The 22,825-nt window shown below is 39.3% G+C and overlaps 2 long non-coding RNA genes and 1 other non-coding gene across 3 annotated transcripts; 2 read left to right on the top strand and 1 right to left on the bottom strand.

The window, feature by feature from the left end:
• The first annotated feature begins 2,423 nt into the window (after window positions 1–2,423).
• Window positions 2,424–3,715, top strand: LOC145659369 (uncharacterized). Its single transcript, XR_014125554.1, has 3 exons — window positions 2,424–2,507; window positions 3,268–3,298; window positions 3,566–3,715. It is a non-coding gene; the product is annotated as an uncharacterized LOC145659369 (long non-coding RNA).
• Window positions 3,716–5,709: 1,994 nt separating this feature from the next.
• trnai-aau (transfer RNA isoleucine (anticodon AAU)) lies at window positions 5,710–5,783 on the bottom strand. The gene has a single exon. It is a non-coding gene; the product is annotated as a tRNA-Ile (tRNA).
• A 12,263-nt stretch (window positions 5,784–18,046) lies between these two features.
• On the top strand, window positions 18,047–19,724 carry LOC145659475 (uncharacterized). Its single transcript, XR_014125702.1, has 3 exons — window positions 18,047–18,063; window positions 18,775–18,846; window positions 18,975–19,724. It is a non-coding gene; the product is annotated as an uncharacterized LOC145659475 (long non-coding RNA).
• Window positions 19,725–22,825: the final 3,101 nt, after the last annotated feature.

Raw genomic sequence — 22,825 nt, 5'->3', positions numbered from 1 at the left:
TATGTAATTATATGTATATAATTTTTTATGTATATAATCTTTTGCTGAAAAGATGCTAATAAAACCATAATCCATTCTAGCACTCTCCTCATTGTGTTTCAATCATTTCACCATGACTGATCATCTGCTGAAAAATATTTACTATACTCCCTCAAACCCCGGATCCTATGGAGGAGTCGAGAGTCTGCAAAGGTCCGTGGTGGATGAAATCGGTAAAAGGGTTGATGCTTACACACTACATAAACCATTCTCTGTGAAATTGAAAAGAAACAAAGTCATTGTAAAAAACATAGATGAACAATGGCAGGCCGATTTGTTGGACATGACCAGCATAGCGGAACATAACTGGAACATGAAATTTATGCTAACGTGTATAGATATACTTTCCAAGTATGCTTGGATACGCATGATGAAAAACAAGACCAGTGCCGAGGCCTTTGTTTTGATTCTAAAAGAAGGCAGAGTTCCTAAAAAACTTCAGACTGATGAAGGGAAAGAATTTTTAAATAAGTTTCAAAACATTCATGAAAATACATAACATCAATCACTTTGCTACTGGAACAGGACAAAAAGCATCAGTGTGTGAACAGTTCAACAGGACATTGAAAACCAGAATGTGGAGATACTTCACAGCTATCAATACGAGAAAATACATCGATGTGGTACAGAACTTTGTTCGTGCTTATAACAACAGCTATCACAGCAGCATTAAAATGAAACCCATTGAAGTGAATGAAGGAAATTCCTTCAAGGTGTTTAAAACCTTGTATCGGTTGTTTCAATGGAAAAAGGTGGAAAAACTAAGATTGAAGTTTAGAGTCGGTGAGACGGTGACAATTTGATAAAGGGTACGGGCAGAACTTTATGGATGAATATTTTACCATTTCTGAATGTCTAAGGAGACACCCTCCCATATACAAATTATGGGATTTCAATGGGGAAAATATACATAGGACCTTTTATGAACAGGAGCTGCATCATAGTGGGAGCTGATTATAGTGGGAAAAGATAAAGCCATTAAAATAGAAAAGATTCTATCTGAAAAAACTAGGAACCGAAAAAAGATTTGCTTGATCAAGTGGATTGGATGGCCCGATAAGTTTTACTTCTGGATTCCGGCGGAGGACGTTCTTAACGTTGTAAAAGATTAAAAGGGGGTGCTAAAATCAAATTGAAATTATAATCCGGTCACCATGGAAAAGAACGGATTCTATGTAACTCTACCATGCAATGCCTCCAAAGACATGTACCTCGATAATAAGATTTCGTGCTACACAACCAAATTTTTGGAGCCTATAAATTTGGTGGGGGGCTGGGAGGTCACACTCACCGAGGTACAATAGCCGCACACATGGTATTCGCTGAACATGACATTCGTCGGACATGAAAAGTATCTTTTTAGTTAAACTCTGCAGAAGGAGAAGATGGTGTGGTATTTACATGTATTCTGAACCATGGGTATTATAATAGTATAGAACATCTGGTTAACCCCTATACACACCAACGCCCCTAGCGGGCTCATGGGTAGGTCCAAACAGGCATGCTCAAATAAATTACTTAATAACACTGAATATTCTTAAAGTAAAGTACATTTATCAACATAACATTTCTTAGGACTAATACAAGTATCTGCTTACTGATTGTCAGCCGTGCAATGCATCCGTTTGCCAGAAATTGCATGCTGAAGACATTGTGTTTTTTGGGTAAAATTTCCACAAAAATGTGCCTGCCCTTTTAAGTTGCCTTTTAAAACATTCTTCCGGTATAAGATCAGATTTTGTTAAGTTCAGATTTTGTCATAGAAAATTCAATTACCATCAAAACAACTGTGTGACATGTTTAAATGGTATACAGAGTGTTGGTAAAGTTCTTTTAATTGCGTGCTCACTTCTTTGCGTAAAAGCGACGTTTTTCTTTCGGTTCGGTTCCTTCGGAACAAACCCAAACTACACAAGCCTTTGGTTAACTGAAACACTACTGCACACTACTGACATTAAAGTGTTCCTGAATAGAGCATTAGACCCCCCGTTTCTATTTTATATTGATTTTTATTGGCCATGGCAGCGCCATTGTCTTGGAGTGACAGCAATTCACACCTATGTGTCCAGGCGTTTCCAAGAGTTTCCAGAGCAAGCTGCTTGATTGACAGCAGTTTCATCAAATAGAGGAGGCTTAGATGAAAACGTAGACCCCTCACTTACCTTATTTAGTCATCCCTTTAATGCTTAAAGGTATGCACATTGTGTACTGTCAGTGCTTCAGTGTTGTTAGCAGATAGCCTAGCGCATGGGTTTGACGTACAACTGTAAGAATGATTTGATCGCCAATACTTTTGGACATCATGGAAAGGAAGAGGCTTAGTTTAACTGAAGTTTATGTGGAGTTGTTTGGGTGCTGCTATCATGGACTAGCATGGCTGCTAGCATGGACTAGCTTCGAGGTTTGCATAGCAAATCACTGGATGTTTCCATTCACTGCTGGAAAAATTCGTAATCCTATTACAAATTGTAAGTATAAATGAGAAAGTATACTACTTCTTTACAATATTACAGCATTTACAATATTTTCCACAGCATTTACAGTATTAGCTACAGTATTTTCCCCTAATGATGCTAACAATGATGCTATGAAGCTAATATTGTTGTGGAACTTACTAAAGTAACTTACTGTGATGTTTTATCAAAAAGAAACATGAAAACTTGATGTATAGTGATTGATGACTTTGTGTGCATTTGGAGAGGTTTTTGACTAGGAAGACTAGGACACTTACTGGAAAACATTGTGTAGCTACTTAGTCATTTCATGTATATGCTCAAAACTGTTCAGTTTATTAGACAAGACCCTGGTGAATCAGGAAATGTAGAGCATGAGTGAAGCTGAAGCTCCAGCATCAATGGACACGTTACACCAAAAAAATCAAAGGCGTTTTATGTTGGGTTTTTTTACATTTTCTTCTGTATTAGATGAGCTCAAATGGAACCTAAATGATGGACAAATAAGCCTGGGTGTAAATGGATGTCTAGTCCCAAGAGTCTACTTCAATTTGAATACTGAATAATCATTGTGCCATGTGTACAATTTCAGATATCTAGTGTTAAACTCCAATGAGTTTTTCCTACTGTCACCCTTGCCAGTGTCATTTGGCTTATTTATCAGTTGTCACAAGGTGTTAACGTTATTATGCACATGTATATAAAATGTGTATATACTGTATATACATAAATATTTATATTGCATTATTCTCTGCACCTTACATGTTATTTGCAGTTTGGATTGGATTATAAAGTGAATTTCATTGGTGAGTACTATATTTTTTGGTGACAAAGTATAATCTAATCTTTACAAAGCAGTGACCAGAAAGGAAGAGCTGGATGAGGCTTTGGTCCCCATGATAGTTAGAGACACACAGCCATTTAGCATAGTTGAGGATAAAAGCTTCAGGGACTTGGTAGCAAAATTGGATTCAACTTATATTCTCCCAACTAGGAAGGTATGTGTGGTGACATGGATACATTATGAGAGTAGTAGTAAAAAAATATATAATTATTTTCTTCCTTCCCTTTAGACTGCAAAGGCCATGGTTGAGGCCAAATGTCAACAAGAGAAAGAGAAGGCCAAAGCTGAGGTCCAGAAAGTTCCTGCAATGAGTTTGACAGAAGACATGTTGACATCTCTTAATGTGGATGCCTTCTTGGCTGTGACCTGCTATTTTATAGATGACAACACGTTTCTGAAGTCTACACTACTTGGTGTTGTGAAATTCCTGCGGGCGCATACGGCTGAAAATTTGGCCTGTGTGAAATCCTCTCTTATGGAAGAATGGGGAATAAAATAAAGTCACATGTCTGGTTACTGAGGGCACATCTAATAGGACTGCCTGTGGCAAATAGCTGAAGCTGCCTCATGCGCTCTGCATTGCTCACACCCTGAATAAAGTTGTTAAAAAGGCTCTTGAAATAACCCCAGTGCTATCTGACATTTGTAGAACGTCAAGGAAGCTGGTGGGCTATTTTAGAAGCAGCACAACTGCCAAAGCTAGTAACATTATTTTCACATTGTTTACATATTGTTTTATATTGCTACATGTGTAACGTTTACTGTTTTATTGTTAAAGGAGATGTTGGACCTCGCTCAAGAGGATATGGGAAAATTAAAAAAAAGAAACTGAGGTTGAAACAAGGTGTTGGAGCGATTAATAGAACTCAGGGAGCCTGTGGGGGCAGATTTGGCGGGTTTACAAACTGACATTCCTGCGCTGACCTCTGATGTGTACAGTAATGTTTGTGGGTGCCTGTCTATACTGTATTCTTTTCACAAGGCAACTGTGGAGCTGTCAGAAGAGAAAAAGGTATCTGGTTCAAAGTGGTGCCATTATTGAAAATGGTTTAAAAAATCTTCCAGGAAGAAGCACATGGCCCATATGGAGATCAAACCCCTGACATTGGCATTATTATGTCTGATTCTGTGAGCCAAGGAATATAAACCTTTTAGGGACATATTTAAAATATCAGATTTTCTGCCTGAGCACAGAGTGGGCATTTGTTTCTAGCTTTAACCATACCTCCTCTTTCTTTGGAAATCTGGCTCATTGCTGCATGAAAAAGCAGAAATATTTTGAGCAATTTTTTGTCTGGGTCTAAGAGGCAATTTAATCAAACCAAAAGATGCTATTTTAGCTAGTTTGTCAAATGAACATGTCAAACCTACAGAGACAATGTGTCTAGCTACAGAGCTCTGCAAAGTTTAATTCTTGGAAGTATTTGAAGCCATAGAAAGTAATTCTGTAAGCATTGCTTAACTCATTAAAAAGAGACAGTTAGAGCCAATGGCTGCCAGATCTAACATAGCTCACATTTTATACTGTTTGCATAGCATATCAGAATCTGCAAGAACTATTCCTGTCATTTCAGGGATAAGCTTTTTTGACTTCACAGCTAGATGAAATATTTAGGGTGGATGCAGGATTTGGTATGATCTCCTAGAGAATTGCCATTCCACTGTGTCTTCAGCTTTTGTCCGATCTGCAAACAAGTCCCACTCTAGGAGAACTAGCTCAAGTGGTAGAGTGCTCTTTTAGTATTTGAGTGTTAGTGTGATTGATGCTCACATTCTCAAGTCTAGAATTTGTAGTTTTTTTTTTATGATGAAATCATTTCTGATAGCAAATGTTTTTGGGACCTGCTGCTGATATGCTTATGCCATGCACACATTACGTGACTTTTGAAGTTTTCAAATTGATGTATGGCTCACACTGCACAACTCTATGTCTTGGAATCTGGAGTGCTTAATTTGTGGTATCTCAGTGGCAGGCATAATCATATCCCAACACATTTCAGACTAAAGGATTTGAACTCCCTGGCACTGCCAGACACCTAACTTGCTATAATTTGATGGGGAGGATGCAGGTCATCTGCATGCCTCTGGAATGGCTTCCTTGACCAATTCACACAGCGATCGAGAGCCTTACACTAATGCCAGAGTCCCTCTGATTTCATACTTTTCTCTGCAATGTCCAAAATTTGTAAACAAGCACAAATACATGGGTAAGGTTGTGTAATAAAGAACATACTCTCACTTTCCTGTACTTGGAACATGTCTTAGCAGATTGTGGTTTACAAGCAATGTTATAAGCAACACAAGTTCAAACAGGTGCCCTTTTTGCAACAGGTGGTTTGTTGACAAGGGGTCATTCATCAGCCAAAACTCACATGGCCCATATGGGGATCGAACCCATGACCTTGGCGTTATTAGCACCACGCTCTGACCAACTGAGCTAATTGGCCTTTCTCAGTTTATTTCCCAGTTCTCGGTGCAGCTGTGAAGGGAACCTTTCTATGAAATTGTAGACTTGGTGTCAACAAGATTACGGCCACTTTTCGACCGAGCATAGGTGAAAGTTGACACATATTGTTCCCTCTGACAAATGGTTATTCTGCAGCCAACTTTTGAATTAAACTTCAAAAGCAAATGTGCAGAAGCTTTTGTTAAAGAGCAATTCAGTGCAGTTGTACACAGTGACGAAATCATCAATTGCAAAGTCCACTGAGCTTTATTGCTGCGAGTTACATAGTGCTGTCTATTACACCATGAAATCTGCCATAACAACAAAAATGTCATGTCTGATTCTGTGAGCCAAGGAATATAAACCTTTTAGGGACATATTTAAAATATCAGATTTTCTGCCTGAGCACAGAGTGGGCATTTGTTTCTAGCTTTAACCATACCTCCTCTTTCTTTGGAAATCTGGCTCATTGCTGCATGAAAAAGCAGAAAGATTTTGAGCAATTTTTTGTCTGGGTCTAAGGGGCAATTTAATCAAACCAAAAGATGCTATTTTAGCTAGTTTGTCAAATGAACATGTCAAACCTACAGAGACAATGTGTCTAGCTACAGAACTCTGCAAGGTTTAATTCTTGGAAGTATTTGAAGCCATAGAAAGTAATTCTGTAAGCATTGCTTAACTCATTAAAAAGAGACAGTTAGAGCCAATGGCTGCCAGATCTAACATAGCTCACATTTTATACTGTTTGCATAGCATATCAGAATCTGCAAGAACTATTCCTGTCATTTCAGGGATAAGCTTTTTTGACTTCACAGCTAGATGAAATATTTAGGGTGGATGCAGGATTTGGTATGATCTCCTAGAGAATTGCCATTCCACTGTGTCTTCAGCTTTTGTCCGATCTGCAAACAAGTCCCACTCTAGGAGAACTAGCTCAAGTGGTAGAGTGCTCTTTTAGTATGTTAGTGTGATTGATGCTCACATTCTCAAGTCTAGAATTTGTAGGGTTTTTTTTTATGATGAAATCATTTCTGATAGCAAATGTTTTTGGGACCTGCTGATACGCTTATGCCATGCACACATTATGTGACTTTTGAAGTTTTCAAATTGATGTATGGCTCACACTGCACAACTCTATGTCTTGGAATCTGGAGTCCTTAATTTGTGGTATCTCAGTGGCAGACATAATCAGTGATAAACCACTGATATGTCAACTGGTCTTAACACAAACCAGATTTAACTTTCTCTGTGGAGACTGTGTCTAACTTAAACCTTTCCTTCAAATAGAAGAGATCCTTGTTGCAGAGGTAATGTTTTTACCTTTATATGGTTTTCCCACTCATAGTCAGGCAACACACACAAATGCAAACCTCTCACAGACTCTCTCACACACATCCAGAGCAGACATTAATATCTGACAATGTATATTTTACAGCACACTGCTGGCCATCTGAACACATGATGGATAGATATGGTATAGACTGTAGATATGGTATTATACAAAATGGATCTGTACATTCTGTAGATTGTGTACATATATACCCAACCATATACATTGTACATTGTGTATATAATCATAATATACATATATTGTTATTATATTTTTGTACATACATATAATATATATATTTATCTGTATATATATATATATATATATATATATATATATATATTTTTTTTTTTTTTTTCTCTATGCAACCCTGGTTCTCTTCCTCAGTTTGGACAGAGCACCCTCCACCATTTCACTGCGTGTTATACTGTGTATGACTATGTATGTGACGAATAAACCGAACTTGAACTTGAACTTGATATGATTCTAATCTGCACTATTCATCTAACACATTCATAGTTATTCATCTGAACACATGATGTTTCTGTCTCTGTACCGCTATTAGTTATGCAATGGTGCCTCAATACTAGCAGTAACTGAACAGGGTTCTGTATAAATATGATCTTTATAACAGCTGCCATAACAGCAAAAATGTAATGTCTGATTCTGTGAACCAAGGAATTATTATTGATATTGTGAATATTTAATAACCTCCAATGCCAGCAGATTAAATTTTCACAATATTGTGAAAATTGTAAAGGATACTTTATTCATGTCCTCATTGCTAAAGATTGTATCGCTTTATCACAGAGATAAGCTAGTTAGCAGTTGGGGTCAGCAAGTGTCAAGTGTCAGCAAGTGTCAAATTCGGGGCTATAAACCATTCCTTGTGGAACCATTTCATTGTTCAGCTTTAAACTTTGATCGTTAAGGTGCTGGTACTTTGTTAGCTAGCTAACTGTTCAGCAATAGAAAACCTACTTTTGTATGATTTAGAGACCCAAATTTACAAACCTGTGGGTTTTCAAATTTATCGTTCTCTCTAAATAAGCAAAATGAGTTAAGCCATTACTACAGCTATTGGACTGTTTGAACTATAATATTCGACTGTTCATTTATTGTTAATTAGATTAAATTAACTTTCATAAACGTTCTGTATTAATAGAATGTAGTTTTTGGCTGTGATTCATTACATTTTGGGAATTGTGAAAACAAACTGGATGATACTTCTAAAAGTAATTGTGTTTGCAGTTTATTTGCACAGTTACATGAACAACACTGGTAGCATAATCAACAGGCTTGATGGTTTTCCAGTGCACGACACTGTGATACCAGGGCTGGCCCAAGCCTGTGTGGGGCCCTATGAAGAAATCTGAGCTGCCACTGACATAACATAGATAAAAAACCAAATAGAAATAAATACATGGTCTTTGGCACCCTCTTGGTGGCCTTAGCAGGCTCTCATTTTGCTTATATGGCGGGACAATTGTTCTGCTGTTATCCTATCTATCGGGCAGTCCTACCTAGATTTAATGCACTTATGTACATTACCCTTAGTCCAGGTTTCTGGTGTTTATTTTAGATGCATTTTTGGTTGTATATATTATAATTAGGCTACTGTGAACAATTGTATACCATATAGCTACAGCACTTGTACTTCACACACATGTAATCGGATCTGGAAAGTTGCCAACCCTATTAAAATATTAGGTTTATAGTATAATATTTGAATTAAACAGACAAAGCATTAATCACAATCATTTGCATGATGATTAAATCTTGAACCAAAAATGTATCAGAGAGCTCTAGTGTTTTTTAGAGACACACACCCAATAAAACTGTGCTTGACCATTTCTTGCCCTCTATATCATTCTCTGCAGTTTACTGAGAAAGACCTGACACTGGGTAATGCCGTTGTCTATTCGAAGGCCAAAACAACAACAATCTTGGTTATCAAAGACTCACTCCACCCTGACCACAGCCTCTTCTTTTAGAAGCCATGAGAAAACCACCATCGCAGCTTGAGAGCACAAATCTAGCCTCTTAAGAGGTGTTATGTCCCACAGGCAGTTCGATATCTCAATGCGGTCCACATGAAAGCAATTTTCTTTCCATGAGTGCAAATTGCACTTTTAATGCCTGATATTTCAGCCACTCATTTCTCTCACTACATGACAAAACTCTCGAAACTTTTCTCCAAAAGCACTGAATGTTATTCTAACCATTTATGGCCTTTCTCCATTCATGTACACAAAGTCCAGTATGATTCCAAATGTCATCAAAAGATATATCTGTTTGTAGCTGAACAACGTATACGATGCGATCTTTCTTCTTTGTGTCAAATGAACTTAACAATTGAAACATCCAAAACTGGCTGTGTTTCTTGCCAACATACTGGTGTTTGGACATGTGGGATTACTTGCACGTCACTTTCAATAGCTCAATTGGTAGAGTAGACGTTAAAACTGTCATCCTTAGGCTGTCGGTTCAACTCTGACTCCCACAAACTTTATGTTTTAATGCAGAATCTGTCATTTTATATGAGCAAAAAAGAGGTTTTTCCCTGACCAGGAATCGATCCTTGGCCGCGGCGGTGAGAGCGCCGAATCCTAACCACTAGACAACCAGGGACAAAGCCACAGAGATTACCTCACATGACCATTTTCAAAGTCTGCACTCCTACTTTTCTGACAATGTTTGGATGCATACTGGAATTGGTATGCATGAGTGGAAAAAGGCCATAAAGCGAGTTATTCATCTTTCTCTTTGTTCTACAAAAAAATGAAGTTTGCAAGAGTCAGGGCTCTTTTTTACCATCTGGTGTCACTAACACATGGAAAGAGCTGTTATAGTATTCCCCATTTGTCCCCTTAATGTTTCTGACATTTTAGCCACTCATTTCTCTCTCTACATGAAAACATTCTAGAAAATTTTCTCCAAAAAGTACAGAATGTTATTCTAAGTACTCGGAAAATAGTCTTTTCCTCCCCCTTCTGACGCGTGAACTTATAGACGCCCTTGATTGCACGGTGTCTCTGTAATTGACAGGGGAGAGAGCGTATGCCCCTCCCTCTCTCCCTAAGAGTACAGCCAATTATGCTCTTTTAGACTCCCAGCCACAAATGGCTGTGACACCATCAGTTTCAAAGTTAAACACAACTCCTATAGTACTAATAAAAGCTTCACACTCACCTCAGCTGGGAGATGGCAGACACTGAAGGAAACTCCTCACTTCACTCTCTTCATCTGACCAGTCATTAAGCTCCACTGCTTTCTTCACTGTTTGGAGTTTCAGCACTTCTAGGAAGAGGGAGGTCTTTCTCTCTGAGGTCTATGTACCAGACTGCAGATGCTGACTGGTAAACTGGCTGTAATGCTGGAAGGACACTCCTGCCTGTTTGAGTTGTAGAGTCCTTCACATGAGAGTACAGATCCAGCAGGAAAACTTGTTCATCATATGCATATGACATCAGTTTCTTTATAGGTCTGTTAATAGTCTCTCTCTGATGAATAGCTGGTTGCAGACTGAGGTTCAGCAGAAATATTTTTTTTTTAATTTTTCCACTTATAGGAACCTGTCTGATCCTGTGTTGAATCAAACCTACAAACACAACAACCCATTTATTAATTTTTTTTCATTTAAGTTTAATTCAAAATAGCTTTATAGTCAAGACTATCCTGTATAATATTGTGGCCTCATTAAAAGGCAGGTTTAAAGTTTAATGCAAAGAAACAGCAAAGATAATTTGAAGATGCCATTTATCAAAACACTGGACATAGTGATTTGTAATATTAGAATAGAATCTCTTTATTTACTAAAGGTACACAGAAACTTACTGTATGTAAGACTGCAAGAGTTCAAAGCAGTATTAGTGCAGATAAAAACAACTACAGTGCCATTGCAGCTTTTAATGCTGTTTCAGTATCAGGGTCTTCAGGAAGGCTCCACCTGGCAAACCTGAAGTGCCTTGCTATGCTTAAAACTGCACACACACACACACACACACACACACACACACACACACACACACACACACACACACACACACACACACACACACACACAAACAAACACAAACACTCAACAAGGTGAGTTCTGCTTATTTGTTATTGGAGATTTGTTAAGAAGGCTGATCGCCATTTAAAATTAGATTTCACACACTGTAATTGTTACACTGGTGAGTTTGAGGTAGAGATGCACTTTCATTAATACTGCTTACACTGTGTTTCTTTACAACACGCATGGACGTGTTGAAGCATCTCATATGCATGGAACACTACTACTCAGAGCATTGGAAGGTTGAAAACAGAAGCTATCTGGCTCACACAATGTTTTAAATGTGCCAAGGGAAATTCCAAGTGTGGCCATTCTTGAGTGGAGTGGAAGATAAATATGTTTTTTTGTATTTCAAAGCAGCTGTAAGAGTATAACAGGCAGTTTAGAACATGTCAGTCCCTCCATGTAATTTGAGAGAAAATATCCTATGAAGATTGGACCAAGATTCCTGCAGAGTATTTTCAGCACATAGTGGAAGCTATGCCAGAAAGAATTGCCGCAGTTCTGGAGGCCAAAGAAGGTCCAACATGCTACTAAATGGGTGTACTTAAGCCCACTGTGTCCTATAATAGGATGTTGCTGGAATGTATGTGGATGTTGTTGGAATGGCCGCAGAGTTGCGGCAGCAGTACAGGTAGTCTGTAATCCTTTCCCCCATCCTAGTGAGTTTGCCCTATTACACGGGGTCGAGTTATGATGTGAATGTTTAATTACACAGGATGGATTGTGGACGACGGAACCGAACAGCCTTCAGGATTCAAATAGAGAAAGGTGAAACTTTTCCAGCCTTTGAGTTAATCACAGGACTATTGCATAGCAATTAGGGATAACAGGACAGCTTTTGGGGGGTTTGGGTGGTGTGCCTTATCTGCCCCTTTAACAAAGTAGTCACAATTCAAATTTCCCTTGTTCCATTGTTTACAAGGCATTATACATTATTTATAGTGCATGGAGTAATAAGCAACAAGTCTGGTCTGTCTGCTTTGGAAGAGAAACATTTGGCCAAAAGAGCAAGACACAGCCAGGAGGATGATTGGTAAGAGCAGATTAATATATGCACCTTAAAGCTGTGCTCTACAGCTAGGTCCTGTTTCATGACTGCATATATAAATTTACTACTGACATTGCCATTTATATCTGGCCATTTACAGTGCACTCTTGCTCAATGCAGCACTTGAAGCTGATTTTCCATTGTGTAGTTATTATGTTCAAGAGATGTTTGACCCGGTCAGGGTGACACACTTTAGTGAGGGCAGCAGTATCCTAGAGGACACTACAGACAGTGACGGAGACATCTCAGAGCGCGAGGTGAGAGGTTGAGTTTTTTGTTACTCTCTCTACGACGTACTTTTCATGCCAGGTACTATTGTCCAGTTCAGCCAAATTTAATTTACTGCCTTGTATTATTATATATAAATTGCTAAACATCTTATCACTCAGTTTCAAACATCCCCTCAGCTGTTTTAAGCCATTTCGGTTATTCAGAAGTACTGCTAAATGGATGTGGTGGGAAAATGAGAGCACATCAAACACAGACAGCTTTATGCATTGAGTAGTAAAGAGTAAAAGTTTATTGAGTTCTGTCCCCTGTATAACAGAGTAAGAGGACTGACCCGCAGTACGGTCCCCCTCCCCTTATACACAGAACAGAAGAAAGAGAAAAAAAAGAAAAACAACTCCTACAGAGTATCTGCTAATTCATGTTTTGGTTAGCCTGAGCGCTGAAGGCTTCTTCTATCTCTATGGTTAGAACGGTGTGTGAGCAGCTGGTGTCCCTGACTCACACGCTTATCTGCAGACTGTTATGCTGTGACTATAGAAACATAAAGCAAAGTAAAATAAAGCAAAGTAAATTTCCACAAAATGAAGCAAAGTAAATTTCCACATTTCCCCCCTTTATTCTATATCACACATTATCACACATTAATTCAGCAAATAGCACTATGATGTCTTCATGTGGATCACCAGCACCGCCCATCTTGGGGAGCAGAATATCTTCAAAGAGCTGGTGTTGGTCACTGGCATGGCTGCTGAGCGCTGGCATGGTGAACACACTAGAAAGACGTCTGACACGCTATGACAAAAAAGGAGGTAAACACAGAAGAAGAAGAAGAATGGGTAGCAGAATGGGCAACGCTACAGCTGCTAGGTTCGCTGCCCAACTGCCCAACCAGGCCGTCAGCCAGTCCCAGAAACCACCTGGAACTGTAGGCTGCGGAGTGAAGGCAGATCGCATATGATTCATATAATCAGTAATATTAGCGCTGAGATCTGGAATGTAAAAACAGCAGGAAGTGTTAATCATTTTGCACACTCCTCCTTCCTTCATGGTTAGGAGATTTAATACCATTCTATGTTGAAGCACTACTGCCCTTATCACTTGTTGTTCTATCTTTAAGGCACCTATTGCGGCTAAGGTGTCATTAACTACTTGCAGTAACTGATAAGCTAAGCCATTGATCTTTTGCAGGGCTGCTACTGTGCCACCGCCTAGGAAAAGGGACCAACCAATGGTTTCACCCGGAGTGGTCCATGGGTCCCTCAGAATTCTACCACAATAATCTGTGCTGGTTATATCTCTCCTCACCCTATGCTGCTTGGCATGGGGAAGTGTATACACCTGCGTCCTTGGGCGCACTACAGCTGGATAACAACAACCAGTCCAGTTCTGTGGCAATTCACCATAGACCACCGAACCACCGACCCACATTACATTCCAATACCCCTGCAGGGTTGTCATGGAGCAATTCCACAGGGAACTGCTATTGGAGTCACTGCAAGTGCCATTGCTGTGCACCTGCACATAGTTGACGCGCCTTCCGGCACCTGCTGCTTCATCTGCTATACAAATATCTCACCCTTACTAGCTGCCACATGCAGCATCATTTTCGGTGGTGTGGGGTTAGTGGGACTGGGACAGTTTGAGGTCTGGTTAATAACCTGGCACATAGAGATTGTCATATTCACTTCTCCTACGTCTGCGTTTTTCAGAGGGATTACAGTCCTTGGAACACTGGTGTGCTGGCACACCAGGCACTCTTGCTTGATATGTTGGGCATGCACAATGGCTGACATACACGCTGTATTTTGTTGGCATTTAGCTGCTAATCCTTCTGCCTCAGTGGCGTTGGGACCCTGAAATGGTAACAAGTCTTCTAATAAGTCATGGGATTCTTCATCCATATTAATATGCAGTCTATGTTCTGACTGTGTTAGCTGTGTCTGATTTTCTCTACCGTCTCTTGACGGTTCCGAGTGTCGAAAGGGTAGGCCTTGGCTTTAACACCCTACTCAACACAGTTCCGACCTAGTCTGTTTGGGTGCTGCTGCTTGGAGTTGGGGCTGGTGTCGGAGCATTCTTACAGTGCGTGTGATGTACCCAGGTTCCTTGTCCTTCTATTTTGACAGCAGTGTGGGTTGTTAACAGGAGGTTCTAGTTATCTCCACCTGGTGCGCTCGGTGGCGGTAGCCCCTGACTGAATTTCCCGTAATGTGGCCTGCGGGGTAGCAGCGGTTTCCTGTATTGCTTGCACAGCGGTTTTAGTTGCAGCTGCCTTTGCTACTCTATCTGCAAAATTATTCCCCTTGCTGATTTGGTCTTCTGTAGTCCTGTGAGCTGCACACTTAACAACTGCAATTGTCTTTGGCAGCGAAATGGCTTCTAGCAAGATGGTGATGTCTAACATATTTACCCGAGCTTGTCAGGAATTGCCTATGTTTCCATATGGCTCCAAAATCATTAACAGTTTTGTCTGCAGCTAGTTTGCATGCTTCCGTCAGTGCTACTAGTTCAGCAGCCTGCGCTGAATAGGAGGATGGTAATACTTCTGTTTTAAGTATTTCATGATCTGTTACTACCGCGTATGCTGCCCTATTGACCCCTGTGTCGTCCCTGCTTGCTGACCCATCCACATAGAGGCATAGGTCTGGGTTACTTATGGCTTCTGCAAAGAGATCAACCCGCGGTATATATACTTCAGCTAAGACTGCTGTGCAGTCTTGTGGATCTCCATCCTCCTCCGTAGGAAGGAGTGTAGCTGGGTTCAGTGTTATACACCTTTTGACAGTTATATTAGGCATATCTAAGAGGGTGGTGTGGTATCTCAGCTACCATTGGGCTGATAAGTGTGACACTCTTTGGTCCTGCAGTATTCGGTGTACTGCGTGTGGGACTAAAACAGTAAGAGGGGAGTATGCCACTATGGTTTAGGTAGCGAAATTATGGCTTGTGGTCGGTTTTGAGACAGCTTGTGTGTATTTCCCTTAATGATATGCCCCAAGAACGTTACTTCCTCCTTACAATTCTGTAATTTTGCTCTACTAGGTTAGTTACATGTATGTTACATCTGAAATATTTCCATGAGCTTTTACGCAACATACTAAACAAAGGTTAGGAACAGGCTAAATCAAATCAGGCTAACTCTCAGCAGGTCAAAAGTACTTCAGACTGCAAACTATGATCTAGTATTTTATCAAATTTTATCATAATTGTAACGCAGGGAGGCTTGGCAGGATGCAAAAGAGGAGCAGTGATGCATACAACGATGTTTATTTACTGACATGGAAGACAACGTAGCACTAAGGCTATCGTGGGATCAAACACTGACAAAGTTAACGTTTACACAAAGGACTTATATACGCAAACATTAACAACACATCGAAGAGCAGTCGTGAAACACAAGGGAGCGTGGCCACACGGATGAACACACACACACACACACACACACACACACACACACACAAGGGGAGACGTTTGGGCGGAGGGGCCGTACCGTGACAAGAATATGTTCACACATGCTCACTCGCTCTCTCTCTCTCTCTCTCTCTCTCTCTCTCTCTCTCTCTCTCTCTCTCTCTCTCTCTCTCTCTCTCCCCATCCTTTCAGCCTTTGGGTTTCAATAATACCCCCAGGGCAGACAGAGCCACTATTCATGCAATGTAATATTCTGTAATATTCTGCTCTGGCTCCTCCTACCTCTTCAATGACATCCTCAGCTTTTATTTCAGTGGGTGTTGCATAGCCACTCATAAATATAAATATGCCCCTGCCTGAGCTCCTGAAATTACTACAGCCTATTAAAAAAAACCCTAATGAATGAGCTTTTACGTAACATACTAAACAAAGGTTACGAACAAGCTAAATCAAATCAGGCTAACTCTCAGCAGGTCAGAAGTACTTCAGACTGCAAACCATGACCTAGTATTTTGTCAAACATGTTTGTTATTACATTATCAGTGACTTAGCCTTGTTAAAGTAGATGAGGGCTTGTGCTCGTGAGAGAGTGACAATAAGCAGCAGCATAACCTTGTAGAGCAGCACCTGCTCCGAGTTACGCATACGCACCAACGGGTCCGTGTATCTCTGACTACAGGTGAACAAACCGGTACAGTGTGCTGGCGTAAGTGCCATTAACCACTCTAAACTGGAGTTTTGAGTGTATATACGTGGAGGAAGGACAAGTAGTTAAAGAGGATTACTTCTCCACGTGTTGTGGTTGCTGGCGGTACTGGTCAGCGCAGGGCACGTGTGGCAAAGCTGGACATACTCCTGTCCAGCGATCTGGCAATGCAAAACAGAGAGAGTGAGCTGCAACAGAGTTCCAGAGTTTTAACAAGAATTTTGAATTATTGACAACTCGCATATAAGAACAAAGTGAAAGATTTAGGATCATGCTTTTATGTTTCCAGGAGATTAACTCACCTGCCTTTCAGAGACGTGCAGTGCGGAACTTTCAAAAAGCTTATCAACGTGACGAGAATGTGAGGTTTAGGTTCATCTATAGTGTTACAGTAACAATGTGAAATATGGATATTGAGGTCAGCATCACTTAAGAGTGTATGTGTGAAACATCCTTGTAACCATAAATGTTGTGTTGTTACAAAATTAAGCAGTCCATCCAGTTTCATTTACCTGATTTATTAGCAGCCTGTGCCCACGGTCTGACTCAAGTATCTTTATTTTAATTTCCTCCATGTTGTTTATAATAGGCCTACAGTAAGAAATCCTTTTAAAGGTGATCGCCATTTCTCCCACCGTATACTGTTGAAGCATACAAGATTTTATTCAGTGAGAGTTATGTCATTTATGGGGATTAGGTACAGCGCGTTTTGTTCAGGACATTCACGACGATATATGTGCTAAATGGGATTGTAAAATAAATAGCTAGCTAGCCATGTATTTAGACAGAACCTGAATTGTGTTACATGGGTATTTTTATCCCATGTTTTTAAGGCTGCGTTATGTACAGCCTAGCATAAATAAATACGCAAGAATGCAGAGCACGAATAGTCATTGCTTGCAATCACTAGACAATCACTAGCAACTACATTTGCTAATCATTTTCTCTTTAAAGTTGGTGTAAATTGGAAACTATTGCAGACGTGACGTGTGATGTCATAATGCAGCCGCATCAATTAAGCGATTATGATGTAGTCAAAGAACAGATTTTTCAAATGAACAATTTCTGTGAACCATTTTTAGTCTACAGATCACAGATAACGGTTACACCTGGATTTTCAAACTAAATTTATTATGGGTCAGTCCGGTAGTTATGATTGCAATCCAAGACGCAAGGAACATGTTCCTTCTGAGAAATATGAAAAGGAAAAGCACGGGATATTTGCTAAATATGGGAAAAAGAAAAACGAAAAAACACGAGCCCAGATCCCTGCTAGAATAGAGGATGACTTCTTTAAGGGTAAGTTTTGACCACAGCCACCACTTGGATGAACTGTGTGTGTGTGTGTTTGTCTGAGAGAGAGAGATCTACATAGAAGTGTTCTAAGTATCTTTACAACACTAATAAGACATTTTCTGTTACTTTTTAAACAGATACTAGAACAAAGTGTTTAATGAAGAATGACTTCACTGTTGAGAGAACTCAATCAGCCATAGTAAGTAAAGTAGAACCAAGACAAATGATTTAAAGCCATACTGTGGCAATGGACAAAAGCCACAAAAAAATGGAAAAACAGCTATGGTGAACAGTGATGCTAATTGAATGCTTGTACTTAAGTACACTGAAATGTCTCTGAATATAAATTACAAATGCATTTCAACAAATGTTTGAGAAATTAATTAAAAACACTAATGTAAATGTATTCAGAATATATTTAGGACACATACATTTAGCATATGCAATCTTTGTCAGTTACAGGAAAAAAAAATACTGTTGGTGGGTTTTTTGTTTGTTTGTTTTACATTCTCCTTACTATAGAATTAACAGTCGACTGTTCGGTGACTTTGCATGCTGAGTTGTAACACTGATTATTAGTATAATTGTGGCAAGAATTAAAATCAACACTAGCTAAAATGACTGAATGCATTGGAATTTATTATTCCAATAGCACAATTTGAATGGGTCTACGGTACCTTAGTGTGTCAGGTCCTGTTATTTCTGTTGAACATTTGATATTTGCGGGCACATTTTTACATCATTAGGCCTGCAGGCTATGTGATTACGGCTATGCGATAAAAATTGTATTTGTTTCCTTTCCAGTCCAATACAAATTATACATTACAAATGTATCAAAATGTAATTAAAGTCATATTTCAATTAAATGTATTTAAATACTGTTCAACAATATTTCTACTCATATCTACAGGTGGAACCTAAAGATATGAATGTCAATGAGAGGGATAAATGTATTGAGGACCTGGAAGCCATGATTGCTAGAGTGAGAAAGTCTGCAATGCAGCAGAGCAGTCCTAACACTTGTTTTCCATAAATACTAACAATGAAATTAAATATGCATTTCAAGTAGATGTAATTAAATATTGCTCAACACGGTATTTGTGTCTGCAGGTGGCCAAACTGTTAGGATTAGAAGCCGTACTTGCTCGGGAGGATATGGCTGCATAACCTCTGATGACAGCAATAAACAGCATTAAAAATACTCATTTTTCAGTCTAATCCCTGCCTATGTTGTCTGCAACACAGTCAATTAAACCATGGATAGTAATTATATCTTATTTTTTTTGTCTCACAAACATTCTGAATGTAACATTTCCTACAGCTTTTAAGATACAATCACCATACTTGGCACCCACACTATTTTTTCCCTTCATGTCCACTTACATCTATGTGGCTTAACAATCACAATTCATTTTTACACAACCAATTTCCAATTCTATATATATCGCTCGGAATTCAACAGACACCTGACTCAAGTATTTTTATTTTAATTTCCTCCATGTTGTTTATAATAGGCCTACAGTAAGAAATCCTTTTAAAGGTGATCGCCATTTCTACCACTGTATACTGCTGAAGCATACAAGTTTTTATTCAGTGAGAGATATGTCATTTGTGGGGATTAGGTACAGCGTGTTTTGTTCAGGACATTCACGACGATATATGTTCTAAATGGGACTGTAAAATAACTAGCTAGCTAGCCATGTATTTAGACAGAACCTGAATTGTGTTACATGGGGATTTTTATCCTATGTATTTAAGGCTGCATTATGTACAGCCTAGCATAAATAAATACGCAAGAATGCAGAGCACAAATAGTCCATAGTTTATTTTCCCTTCTATATAAGCCCGCAGGTTCATAGGTGACTAGCTTTTATAATTTCATGTGTAATTTGAGCATAATGGTGGAAACTTCAAAGAACAATATGGAAAAAAAAAAGGAGGGTTGTTTACATAATTGCCCTTGAAAAGGTTTATAAGAATTAAACTCTTGTGTACCCCTCCGACATTCTCCGGAGGGTCCCTCAAAAGCATGTTTCTATTTAAGTTGCAATAAAGGACGGGACCAGCTATTCTCTTCAACTAATTCTGATATCAAGTGGAAACAAGTTGTCAGGTTCTGGTCCGCACCCAACCAGGAACGCACACACAGACACGTACACACATATCCGCACAAATCACCTACCACGACCACTGCTCGGTTGACAATCACACACTTATCAACCATCACGATCACCTGCTACTAATTAACTCTCTCCCTATTTAAACCCCTCACGTACCATCCTCCAGTGTTTCCCATTTAGCATACTGTGGAGTAAAGCTGAGCCTGTCTTCATGAGCTTCCCCACATCTGTGTTTTTAAAACTTTTTGCCAGTGCTTTGTGTGACTAATATCCTGCCTTTTTATCCCTCACTCATGTCTTGCTCAGGTGTCAATATGTCACACAACTAAATTAGTGTTCTATTATTTTTCTTAGTTTGTACAAGAAGTACAAATATGTAGCTACCTAACATTTATAATGTGTGTTTTTTCTTATATTGTTAACATTAAAATGTAAAACCAAGTGAAAACATTTAAATGTAAAAACAGGTTTGACACTGCTTTGGATCTAGTGAAAATACTAGAAGCTGTCAACACCATGACCTGAGCAGACTGCATTTAACAGATAGAGAGAGACAGAGACGATGTACGACAACAACCAAAGGTATTCAGATCTTAAGGGAATCCTTTTACTTAGTCTTCAATTATGCACTCCATAGATGTCATGAGGGACAGCCTCACAAGAAAGGAGGCCTGGTGCATGGCATGCAGTGGTGCCTATCATGCGAACACAGAGAGAGACAGAGACAAGGTAGCAGACAACAACCAAAGGTGTTCAACTACTGTCAGGTCTTTCTCAGTAAACTTCAGAGAATGAAGTACAGGGCAAGCACTTGAACATGCACATGTTCTTGCCTGGATACAGACACTTTGCCTCAAAGACAGTTGCCTCACAGGTTTGTTCCAAAATGACTTCCCTTATCCCTTATTCCCTTATGCAACAGGAATCGAAAAGAAAGGTGTGAGCAAGTACACCCTCCACTGACAAGCTCCTGTTGTTTAAGTGTAAATAGATTCTGTGACTTGAACAAGTCTGCTCCTTCTCTCATCCAATATAGAAATTGCTCACCGAACTACAATAAGTGAACAAGGTGTAATGAACTTGCTGTGAGAATGATCTCAGTAATTAACTCAAAAATGATAGGCTCAGAAGTGTTGATTTTTTTTAAAGTCGGAAGGATTTTGATATTTCAAGCTTGCCAGCAGAACTAGCTAGCCTAACCTGGGATGACAGCCAATGCACAGCATCACAGCTGGGGGAAACGGATGTGAAATGTCAGTTTAATCGGCAAGGCTCAAGGCAATAGGGTCCTGTCCCTTGACTGAGGTTGATCTAGAGGTATTTCAAGAAACTTCTCAAGCACACTTTAGTGGCAAAGAACAATATTTTCACTTGAACAGGGACCTCAGATTAAAAGTCTGATGCTCTACTGACTGAGCTATTCAGGATAGAAGCAATATCAGAAACATTCCAAGTGCAATGTACATGTATGCAAAGAATACATGATTGAGTTCATGTGTATCGCATTAAGATGTCAATCTGCCTATGGAACATAACACCTCTTACGAGACTCGATTTTTGCTCTCAAGCTGCGATGGTTTTGTCATGTTGTCTAAGAGAAGAGGCTTTGGTCGGTGGAGTGAGTCTTTGATAACTAAGATTGTAACTAAGATTGAAACTGCTCACCGCACTACATCGAGTACACAAGGTGTAATGAACTTGCTATGAGAATGATCTCAGTAAGTAACTCAAAAAGGATAGGCTCATCATGATGCATTAGCTAACAGTCGGCACTCATACACAAGTGTGAATGTTCAACATTCATTCAAGCATCTCGAGGTCACAGTCTGTAGTGTGTACAAAAGGAATCTAAAGGAAAGGTTTGAGCAAGTGCATCCTCCACTGATAAGATATATAACTTTAGACTCCAATTGTAACATTTGAAAAAAGATGTACATACAGTCCATTTGTTTAAAATGTTCATTGATGTGAAGCTCATATTATTTTGCCCCCACTTACGCAGAACTTGATTGGTGGAAGAATACAACAGGGGAACTTTCAGTGGTACTTCACATGACTGACACTGTGTAGACTTTAACTAATGTACAGTTGTGTAGCTTTAGAGTTGTGTACAATTAGAGCAAGTGACCTAAGCAACATGTATTGCATACACAGTTTGCCTTAACAAACCTATCACTTCATCATGGTCAGAATATTTGTTATAGATACATGTAATGCTTCAGCATTGCTACTAGTTCTAATACACTCAAACTAGTGCACCAGAGTGGGTGATGGTAATGGTACTGTTAGAAGCAAACCTATATGACTGGGGTTGGGCTTCCACACACTGTCCCTTTCTCCCAATTCACAGAGCGGAAACGACTCGTTTTCAGCCTGTTTTGTTTTTTTTTACACAACCAATTTCCAACCTCTATAGATATCGCTTGGAATTCAACAGGCACCTGTTGCTACTGCACCTTTTAAGACGGATGTAAGATAAATGAGCTCCTTTATGATTGGCTCCCCTGTATTGTGCTTCATTCAAAAGGTACTCAGAGCTGAAATGCCTGAGAAAGGCAATTTAAGTGGGTGTGCTAAACCTCTATAGGCTGAATAGGCAGAGATAGGTAAATAAAGTGTTCTTGTGACATTAGAAATACAAATTTCAAAAGGGGCATTTTTGGAAGCTTAACTGACATAGTTAAGAATTTTAACATTTAAAATATATATATTAAAAGGAGAATGTTACTTATTTCACTCTGACTGTAAAACAGTACATATTGTGTTAAATGGGATTTCCATCCCATGTTTTTAAGGCTGCCTTATGTATAAATAAATATGCAAGAATGCAGAGCATGAATA

This window comes from Electrophorus electricus, chromosome 10 (assembly GCF_041902795.1).
Source record: "Electrophorus electricus isolate QZ-2024a chromosome 10, ASM4190279v1, whole genome shotgun sequence".
Classification (NCBI taxonomy): Eukaryota; Metazoa; Chordata; class Actinopteri; order Gymnotiformes; family Gymnotidae; genus Electrophorus; species Electrophorus electricus.
This window is presented reverse-complemented; position numbering and strand designations above follow the sequence as displayed.